Here is an 11,850-nt window from a genome sequence, read left to right as displayed (position 1 = left end):
AAATTTGTTGGTGCAATGGAGAAAGTGAATACTCACGGGGTGTGGACATTTCTCTGCTCCGAGGTGCTACACTTGCATGTCGGGAGCCTGGAAAAGACAAAGAATTTTCTTAGATACCAAATATTGATTTGTAAACAAAAGGTGACTGCTTAAATGTGATGCATACTCACTGTGTGTAGACATTTCCCTGTGCCAAGACCCCTCAGCATGCTCCAACTCGACAGACATGGTGTCCACCACGACATCCACCAGGTCAACCAGGGCTTGATTTTCAGAGTCTGAAACAATCAGCTTGTAACTGATTTCATGTTGTGTACCCAATACATCATTATCATATTTCATAAATTGACATCAATACTCAACAAGCATTGAGTAACACATTGTTGTCCTGGCTGGACTGCAACTTCCTTGGTGCGATAGGAAAGGAGGGCACTTATACGGCTGCAATATAAAGTAAAAATAAACATATCCATATCTAAAATAGACAGCCTTATTAAAGCATTTGATTGTCATTTTTGACATTGGACTTATAAATTGATTATAGAAGAAAGTTACCCATAATGCTCGCCTCCCCCGGATCATCATCAGATTCTGTTAAAGTACAAAACGTCATATAAAACATGAATGGTCTACAATGTGAGGCCCAGTTTCTGTTAACACATTTCATATTTAGAAGTTACTTGAGAAACAATATGAACTCTAAATCAGTCATCATCTTGTCTTTTAACAGGTTTCCTCTTCCCTCTTATCACCACATCCACATCCTCCTCTTCCTCCTCTGCTTGGCTGGTCAGGTTGTAGTTGTCACATTCACAAGCTTTAACTAGAAGTTATACAATTCAACTGTAAACATTGATTCAACTATTTGTACTTGAATTATTGAGTAAATGATCCAAAAACAAAACCTGCCTGAAGTGATCTTTATCTTGACTAACTGGAACGTCAGCCAGTCCTCCTGGGGGTCCTTTCTCATCTTGTAAGTTGTGTTTGTTTGGCATTTGGCCATCTAATGGTTCCCTTACCCCTGTCGATCCAATTATTAGGAATTGTACCCTACGTCTCCTTTCCATCCTCCAACCACACATGCCTGGCATACATGACCTGAAAAAGACAGCACAAACATGTTAGTACAATATCAGAAAATAAATGACGTGAACCATAGTCAATTAATCACCGGGCAAGTGGTCATGTTAGTAGAGGGCAAAGAACTAGAGGGAGGCGGCCGGATTGAAAATGCTACGATTCTCATTAGAAGCAACCTGGAGGGATGAGAACAGAAATGACTACATTTGAGTATAAGCCCCGGTTAGAAGGTTAGACGATAAAGCAAGAGAGGTGGATAAAGCGAGAGGTGAGGTAGAGATGGTTTATCTGCGGCGGAGAGAGGTGACATTGTGAGAAGGATGCTGAAACGCAAGACAAATAGCAGATTTAGGGTGTGCTGAGAGAGACAAGCAGGTGATGATCGAGGAAGGTGCAGCCGTGATGGGAACTAGCTGAAAGAAAAAGAAAATGTAACCTTTAATATTGCTGTTCCAGACCACGGCGAAAGGGTATGAGGACATAACCACCAACGTTTCTTGTGGGAGGCAAGCCACCTCGCGGAACAGATCCGTTTCACGCAGTAGTCCATCTTTCATCCTACCCTGACTTGGCTTCCATTTCCTTGCTTGTTCTTTCACTGAAGTCCTGATTGTTTTTCTGGATATATGATATGATTGACAGCCGCAGCAGTGCAGCCAGTCTCATCCCTGACATTGTTGTCTCCTATCAAGGGACCATAGATGACCCACCCCAATAGGGTCCTCACAGCATATGGTCCATCTGCCTGGCTGTTAACCACCTCCAAAGGTTCCAATAACTTTGAAGCATTTCTGCCGATCAGTAGGTCAACACCAGAGTCTATTTCTTGCAGTTTGATGTGTTTCAAATAAGGCCATGGTGACAAGCCCTGTTGTTTTTGGAATAGTGTGTTGTGAAACAGGCATGGTTTTATGAGTGAACACATTAGGGAGTTGTATGAAATCATTTTTGTCCAACTTGGCTATTTCCAAACCTGAGATATGGTGACTCGTCTCAGGCTTCACTTGGTTCATTGTGCGGAGAATAATATTTGTTTTTTGTCCGGTAATGTTTAACCTTCTCATTAAGTTTTCAGTGCAGAATGTGGATGTGCTTCCATGGTCCAAAAATGCATATGTTTGCAACACTGTCTCCCTGTGGCTCTTCACTTGAACGGGTACTATGGAGATGATGGAGGTTTCATCACCGGCCCCAATATGACCACATGTGTGAGGTGAGACGACAGCAGCATTGTTTCCCATTGATTTCTTATCTGTTTCTTCAATGTGGAGTATATCAGGATGGTTTTGTTCACATGTATCACAGGTTAAACGACTTGTGCAGTCTCTGCTTAAGTGTCCTCTTTACAAACAGCCAAAACAGACTCCCTTTTCCTTTAAGTAGTCCATCTTCTCTCTGTGTCTTCTCTCTTTCATCTGTGGACACCGCTCCAATGTGTGACCACTTTTATCGCAGAAAAGACAATAATTATGATAGCTGATGAATACACTTCTTTCCACTCCATTTGACTGCACTGCTGTTTCTATGGGTGTTACTGTTGTGGCAAAACTGCTTCTTCTTGGAATGTCTCTTGTGTCTCTTGGTTTGATGATGGTTGAGGTTTTGACAGTTGTAGTTTGCTTAGCATCTTGGATGTTTCCAAACAGCGGGTCAGACAGTATTTTTACCTGTCTCTCTATGAATTGTACAAGGTCAGAAAGCTTAGCACCATGTCCATGCCTCTCCTGTAGCTCGCATGCCATGCCTTGTTCCTCCAGGTTTATCTGAGCTTGTATGGCAGCTTCATGAGAATGGTCCCCATATTTGAAACAACGTTCATCTCCTCCATATAAGCCATATTTTCCATCACATTGCAGCAGCCTCTGAGGAAGAGAGAAAATGCCTGCAATCCTTTCACATCCTCCCATTTTGATAGCTGCCCAGGCAGAATCCTTTTCCATATATGCCGTTGCTATCTTGTGCTCATTCCCAAAATGCTCTTTGAGCAGCTCTTGTTCTCTTTGATAGCCCTGAGATGGAGGCATATTGTTGGCAGCTTTGAATCAGGTCTTTTGGATGGCCTTTTGTATGTTGTTCAAAGTAATGTAAGCAGTCACTGTAATCATCAGTCTTTTTCTCCACTCCTCTCTCAAATACCCTGATAAACATTTCATATTGCAATGGGTCACCATCATAAACTGGAATGTCTCTTGGTGGTAAAGTGGAATACAGATTTTGCTTAACCAGTAAAGCAGTTTTTTCATTCTGTCTTCGTAGCACATTACAAATATCACCTGCAGGGGGTGTAGTGTGAGTGACATGACCTTGAACATTATTTTTCCCATGAAGCTGCACATTTTCAGTTTGCACATTTTGATTTATTATATTTTCGGTTTGAACATTTTGCCTGGGGAGAGAGTATTGCATTAGAGGAGTCTTTGGCAGTTTTTTCATGAAGTGGTTGTTTTGGTCTCACAACCTGTGGCTGGGAGGGAGGCTTTGTGGTTTCCATTGTCACATTTCCTTTTTGTGGAGTTTGATCAGGTAGGCATGTATTTGCATTTGGGTTGAATGGGGTTGTTTCCTTTGGAGCAGCAGCTCCTTTCTTTGAGTTTGTCCCACTTGACACTCTTGATGAGTTCCTTGGCCCATGGTTTCCAGTACATGGGCCTTTGCATTTGCTGCTGCCAGCTGAGTCTCCATTTCCAGTTGCTCCTTTTGCATTCTGAGTTGTTCCTGTTGTGCTTCAATTTCATGTTTGTTGTGTAAGGCAGCCACCTGTTCCATGAGAGCAGCCTTTTCAGCCTGAGCTATGATGAGCAGATGAAGTTGAAGATGCTTTTGATGGAGTGGATTTGTGTGTGGATTTTGATACATTTGATATAGTGTCATGGGGTCCAATATCATCAGAATGTACAGCACTCAACATTTCACTTTCAGCAGTGACCGGTGTTTGTGGCTCCTTTTCAACAGTGACATGTATTGGTGGTTCCTTCTGAACAATGACGTGCATTTGCTGTTTCACCTCTAATAGCCACAGGTGTACATCCTGTACAAAACCTTCCAGAATATACATTTTTGGTTGAAACAAGCTGAATAGACTGGGATCTAACTCTCTGTAGCAATGTTTGTGGATAAAAAACTACATTTTCCCCTTCCTGCTTCTTGTCTAGAGAGGAAGTTGTGTCATGGACTGTACCATTCACAGGGACACTAGGGGGTGCCAAACACTACAACAATATACAGGGCTGTACCATTACACAGCAATAGTGTAGGGGTGATCAATAACACACCAAGGGATTATAATAGGCTCTATGCACAGCAGCCATATTGTGAAGACATTCACAGGTGTTACCAATGATACTAATGAAGGCTCTGTTCCATTTAGTGTAGCTCAGTGGTTCTCAAATGTTTCAATTTCAACGAACCAAATGGACCCTTACGGGTAAAACACCTCAAAATTGTACTTAAGTAAATGTACTTAGTTACTTTCCACCACTGCACAGTGGTCATCAACAGCGCAGCAGCAGCATACAGCAGGCCTACACAAATCTGCAGCATGGAATCATTTCCTCTGCTGAGGCAAAAGTTCAAATGTGTGATCGTATAGTGATTCATTTATACATTTCTTTCTTTTTCCATAGAGCACCTAACCCAGTGAGAGCTTATTTTATAATTCACAACAAGCAATGCAAAAGTACACAAGGGCTACACGAAATGGAGTAGAACATACTAATAGCATATGGAAGATAATGACATTTTAAACAACAATAATATGTGAATCTCACATTCAACAAAGCCTACCTGGTAGAAACCATAAATGAGACACAATGGTCATCAACAGCACAGCAGCAGCATACAGTACACACATCTGTGTAACAAAGAGTGAAAATGATTAATATAAAACCCCCAAATTATATTTATTGATTGCAACGGAGCTCTCATGCACCTACCTGTCCTGCAGCACGGAATCACTTCCTCTGCTGAGGCAAAGTACGGTGCACAAAAAGGGACACTGCACGCAGCTGCACTGTTCATCCACCAGGTGGCTTTAGAACTACAGTATACAACCAAACCTCTTCCGACGATTGCTGGTTCCACGAAGACATAGTAAATGACACTTTTGCCCAAAAAGTTGCTTTGTTGCATTGGCCGGGAATCAAACCTGGGACATTTGCTTGGAAGGCAGCTATGCTAACCACTATACCACCAACACATGTAGTACAAGTCGTTAAGGTGTACATATTTGCATAAGGACACGGTTGTACGGGACATAAAGGAAAGTACAGCTTGTGTTCTGCGTCTGGCAACTGTTCATCATTTTCCCCAAAGATTATCAGTCTCCAAATTTGCATGATTGCATGGCCTTTGAACCTCTTCTGACTAATGCTGGTTCCACAAAGACATTCTAAATAAATGTTTTGCACGATAAGTTGCTTTGTTGCATTGGCTGGGAATCGAACCCGGGTCAACTGCTTGGAAGGCAGCTATGCTAGCCACTATACCATCAACGCATGTATTATAAGCCCTTAAAGTGTATATATTTGGAGAAGGACAAGGTTGTACGGGACATAAAGGAGAGTACAGCTTGAGTTCTGCGTCTTTTTTTTTTTTTTTTTTGCTTTATAAATAAGTTACAGGAGTTCTTACTGTATATGGTGTGTGTGATATGAAATTTGAGCTTACCCTAATCACAATAATCCCCGCATATATCGGTATCGGTTGATATCGGTATCGGTAATTAAGAGTTGGACAATATCGGTATATCGGTTATCGGTAAAAAAGCCAATATCGGACAACCCTACATAATAAATGGCACAATTGCCCGATAAGTTCCTATGTTGCATTGGCCAGGAATCGATCCCGGGTCAATTGCTTGGAAGGTAGCAATGCTAGCCACTATACCACCAATGCATGTGTTGCAACCTTTTAAAGTGTGCACATATTTGGAGAGGTACAAGGTCGTACGGGACATAAAGGAAAGTACAAAAAGCTTGTGTTCTGCGTCTGCCAACTGTCTTCATTTTTCCCAAAGCTTATCAGTCTCCAAATTTGCATGATTGCATGGCCTTTGAACCTCTTCTGACGATTAATGGTTCCAAGACATAGTAAATGACACTTTTGCCCAAAAAGTTGCATAGTTGCATTGACCGGGATTCAAACCACAGTCAGCTGCTTGGAAGGCAGCTATGCTAGCCACTATACCACCAACACATGTAGTTTAAGCCGTTACAGTGTACATATTTGCAGAGGGACAAGGTTGTACGGGACATGAACTAAAGTACAGCTTGTGTTCTACGTCTGGCAACTGTTCATCATTTTTCCCAAAGATTATCGGTTTCCAAATTTGTATCAGTGCATGACCTTTGAGCTTCTTCTGACCACTGCTGGTTCCGAGAAGACATAGTAAATGACACCTTTGCCCGAAAAGTTACTTTGTTGCATTGGCCGGGAATCAAACCCGGGTCAATTGCTTGGAAGGCAGCTATGCTAGCCACTATACCACCAACACATGTATTTCAAGCCGTTAAAGTGTACATATTTGCATAAGGACAAGGCTGTACGGGACATAAAGCAAAGTACAGCTTGTGTTCTGCGTCTGGCAACTGAATCATCATGAAACTGATCATATGTCTATGCTAACCCGTGTCTAACTGAATAGAAGGGTTCATATGTCTATGCTACCCTGTGTCTAACTGAATAGAAGGGTTAATATGGCTATGCTTTCCTGTGTCTAACTGAATAGAAGGGTTCATATGTCTATGCTAACCTGTGTATAACTGAATAGAAGGGTTCATATGTCTATGCTAACCCGTGTCTAGCTGAATAGAAGGGTTCATATATCTATGCTAACCCGTGTCTAACTGAATAGAAGGGTTCATATGTCTATGCTAACCTGTGTCTAACTGAATAGAAGGGTTCATATATCTATGCTAACCCGTGTCTAGCTGAATAGAAGGGTTCATATGTCTATGCTAACCCATCTCTAACTGAATAGAAGGGTTCATATGTATGCTAACCCATGTCTAACTGAATAGAAGGGTTCATATGTATGCTAACCCATGTCTAACTGAATAGAAGGGTTCATATGTATGCTAACCCATGTCTAGCTGAATAGAAGGGTTCATATGTCTATGCTAACCCATGTCTAACTGAATAGAAGGGTTCATACGCATGCTAACCCATGTCTAACTGAATAGAAGGGTTCATACGCATGCTAACCCATGTCTAACTGAATAGAAGGGTTCATACGCATGCTAACCCGTGTCTAATTTAATAAGGCACCTAAATGGACAGTGCTGCTGGTCATTCTTCTGTTTGAAAGACTACGGTCCTATTTTGCGCGTCTCAAGTACCAGGTCTTATGACTTAACTTAAGACTTCGACGCATGGCCAATGATGTTTAGCCACTCAAAATAGCTAAACAGCACAGGCCACTCCTCCAGGTCTTAAGTTAAGTCATAAGACCTGGTACTTAAGACACGCAAAATATGGCCCTGAATCTATGCACAGGAATGCTACGCACAGCGACGTCTTAGTAGTGATGCCTATTGCCGGCCCAATATTTTATTCTGGACATAGGGCAATGGTCATCATAAATATTGGCACTTTGGCTACCAGTGTGTGCCAGCCACCTTATTGTCTCTTGGAAACGAATCATTTGAAAGACTAAATATGAATCATCATGAAACTGATTAGTCTGATAAAAGATAAGATATATGACGTTAAAAAAAACTGCAGCATGCTGGATGAATCATCCTTGTGTTAGGGCCACACAATATCTCTCTCTCTCTCTCTCTCTCTTTCTCGTTCTCACTCTCTCTGTCTTTCTCTGACCAAATACAAATGGGAGTGTTCTAGAGGGAAAGGCTCAAACAAATATCCTTGTTCTCCTGCAGTTTTAGGATGTCTCCTGAGTGTGTGTGTGTGTGTGTGGGGGGGGTCCTGTACATCACCAGTTCTCAACGTTCTCAACCGGGGACCACCAAGGGGTCGAAATGGAGCCTTACGGGTCTGTAACAAATATAACCAAAATACGGGCCCATTTGGTTCCATTTGTACACGCTCAGAGTTAAATAAGCACTCGAGGATCTTACAGTGTAGATTAGGGGGTCCCAGAGATAAAAAAGTGTATCAAATATGGAGGGCTTAACGAACGTCAAACCGGAGGTCGTTGAAATTAAAGGATTGAGAACCAGTGCCATGTGCAGCATTGCCAGATTCTGTGAGAGAAACAAGCAAACAGGTATAGGAAAACAAGCCCAAAAGAACTATGCGCCACATGAGTACTAAACATAGACATCAGCTATTTGAAAATAGCAAATCTACAAGCTCACAACGAGTCACGATGCGACGCGTTGTGAGCATGTAGATCCGCCATTTTCAAATACAATCTTGGGGGGAAATTATAACAAGCAGACCTGGCAACACTGGCCGTGTGTCAATCGAAGGGATGCTCAGGACAGCAGGGCTTCACTTTGGCCCAGGCGTCGATGCAGCTCTTATGGTAGACGCAGAGGCAAGACAGCCGGGCGATGGTCTCCCCCTGCACCAGGTCGTCCAGACAGATGCAGCACTCGCCGACGTCTTTGCCGAGCACGTCCATGTTGTACGGCAGAGGCGGAGACGTGATGCAGCTCAACAGGTGGTCCTCGATCCGGTCCCCCGGGAAGGGCTTGGCGCAGAAGGGGCAGTGGTTGGTGACGTGGTGGTCGTTGATGTGGTACAGGTCGATCCACGGCTGGGACGCCGTGGACCGCTGGTGTGGCGCGCCCCGCAGACCACCGGCCGGCACCAGCGACCCGCCGGCGGCCCGCGCCCAGATGAGCAGTCGCTCCAGGAAGGTGCGGTGGGGCGGCGGCGCACCGCGGCCCGGTGTACCTTGTCTTGCTTGGTGTTCTGCGTTGAGCTGAGGAGCCTCTGGGTCTGGGCTTGCGTTTAGGTCCTCGTCAGGTTTGTCCTCGCCGTTGTCGCTCGCTGGCGATGCTTGGCCGATGCCGGAGGAGAGGCTGAGATGGTCGGCGGAGGGGGTTACGTCAGCACTCGCCGCCGTCTGTCCCGCGACAGAGCCGCTGGCCTGCTCAGGTCGGCCGAGGAGGGTTTCCTCAAAACCCTCAGACAGATCAACCATAAGGCTGGCGGCGGTGGGCCTGGAACAGCGCGTCCGCCGATACGAATGTTGTCTAGGGACATCTTTTCCGAAAGACGGGATGACTGGGTTTTCTTCAAAGCGACTTGCTCTTGCCCCCATCTTTTGGTGGGAGCTGTTTACCAAATAGGAGGCTATAACTAATTCAACTGGCTAGATGACCTGCTTCCTCAAAGCCAACACAGAAGATTAACGGGACTACGTTAGTCACTAACTAGTGTTCTGCCAATCACAAAACTGGCTGCCGTTTGTCTTTGTGTAATAAAGACAACAAGTGGGTTGTATTGGGTGTTAGGGGAAACGATCGTGTTCCTGATTCAATTTGTTCTTCCCCCTCGTTCCCTCTAGCTCTTTCCCTCTCACTGTGGATCTTTTCTCTTTCTTTATCTGCCTCTCGAGGATAACGCATGTCTTCGGATGACACCATTTATAGGCTCTGGTCTGACGTCATTCACAACACAAACCTTTGCCATGCGTGCCTATCAACACTGAGTTGCACAGGCGCCCATGCAGATTGTCCATGTGGATTTTGATGCCGCTTTCCAGCCAAACAGTTCTAATGCTAACGGCAAGCTAACACTGTTAATGGCACGTCACTGCCAGCCTTTCTGTGCTGACTGTTATGTTCTAAATGCATATCAACCTGGGGGTCCTTGAAATTAACCACTTAAACCCCAGCATGCCTATTCCGGGGGTAAACATTCACCAAAAAAGCCTATATACAAGCTCAAAATGTGGCGTGTTGCGACGAGTTATGAGCTCGGCTATTTATAGCAGACGGAAAAAGGCGGACCAAGTGCAGTTGTAACTCAGACCCTTTGGTCGTAGTAGGACGGAAATAAGTGGTTCAAAAGGTTGAAAATCACTGTCTTATCGGCTTCTTGTACTCAACAACACAACAGCGTAGCTTGCTGTTAGCATTAGAACAGTTTCGACTGGAAAATGACATTGAAATTTGCAATGGCACCTGCGCAAATTGGCGTTGTTAGGTGTGCATGGCAACGGTTTGTGATGTGTGTGTGATGACAGACCAGAGCTGTGGTCAGCATATAATATATAAGTTACTGTTCCATCACCGCTGACCGCTGGAAAAGCGTCGTACTTGGGCTGGGCCTCTAAAGGACGTACATATAGAGATCTAGCTCTAGATAGAGAGGAAGGGAGGAAGACGAACAAAGAACGACAATCAAAAACGAAAATGAAACCGATGAAGAACATACTTCTGATGTGCCTGTGTTGCCATAGGCCTGCGCCTGACCTGCAGTACAACCCCAGCATGTGCGGAGAGCAGGACCGCCTGGACTCCTTCGACTCGTGGACTCTCTCTGTCGTCGCCCCCACCGAGCTGGCCAAGGCCGGCTTCTACTACCTGGGAGAGGGGCACAGGGTGGCCTGCTTTACCTGCGGAGGAGAGCTGAGTAACTGGAAGCCCGGCAACAGAGTCGCCTCGGAGCACCGGAGGTATTATCCCAAATGCCGCTTCCTCCGAGGCGCCAGGGCAGACTTGTCCCCGGGTGGAGGGGCCGGCGGGGAAGCAGCAGCAGCAGCCTTGCAGGGATTAGCAGTGACAGATCTCCATAACGTGTCCAATCCAGCCTCGCAGTGGGAAGAGATTCCTACGATTGAAGAAGAAGAGAGTTGGCAGTTTGTGGATCGTGCGGTCGTGATGAACAACCCAGTGATCAAGTCGGCCTTGGAGATGGGCTTTGAGCGCAGCCTCGTCGAGGAGATGGTCCAGACTAAGATGATGGCCGGCGGACAGAACTACAAAACCGCCCAGGACTTGGTGTCGGACGTGCTGAGGGCCGAGGCACGGGCGAGACAGGAGGAGCGGCAGCTGGAGGAGCTGCTCTGTCGCCTTCGGGACGAAGTGACCCTCGTGTTCAACACGGATGTGCTCGGTAAAGACATCGGGGACGAGTGCTGTGTCTGTTTGGATGATATGGTGCAGGGAGAGACCATTGCTCGGTTGTCTTGCCTCTGTGTCTACCATAAGAGCTGCATCGACGCCTGGGCAAAGGTGAAGCCCTGCTGTCCTGAACATCCCTTTTGATCGACGCTGACCCCTAACCCCTCCCCCCCATTTGATGCAATTCTTTGCCAACTGATTGAGTGGCAGAAATAAAACATTGTTTGCTACAACAGTGCCAGCGGAAATCTGTGTTTTCCTTACCTTTTCAACTAGTCACAGAATATTTATCTCCAGTATGATCGAGCCCCCGATCGTAGCTAAACACGGAGGGTTTCTCTGTGCTTCCGCAAAAAAACAATGTCATCACGACCCCCGTATGCTTGTTATAGGCCGTTGAATATACCATGTCTCGTCAAAAATGCAGGGGGGGGGGAAAGGGAAAGCAAGATACAGCCGTTTCCCCAAATACGCTAACCTGTGTGTCTGAGCATGAAATGGTCACTCATGTGTTAGCGAACAGCGCCATCTAGTGGAAAAACACTGAAAACACCAAAACACGTCAAAGACGGCAGAGGCACTCTAGGCCTTTGGGAAAACCCACGTCAAAGATGTAAATGGCACTGAATGAGTTAATCTCTGCAATGCCAAATTATGCTTTAAAACCCTCAGTGCTAAAAATGTATAATAATAATCAAATCCAACAGCGTTGGATTTCTGAGGACTAGAA

Source organism: Gymnoscopelus microlampas (genome assembly GCF_963454915.1).
Source record: "Gymnoscopelus microlampas genome assembly, chromosome: 13".
NCBI classification, from domain to species: Eukaryota; Metazoa; Chordata; class Actinopteri; order Myctophiformes; family Myctophidae; genus Gymnoscopelus; species Gymnoscopelus microlampas.
This window is presented reverse-complemented; position numbering follows the sequence as displayed.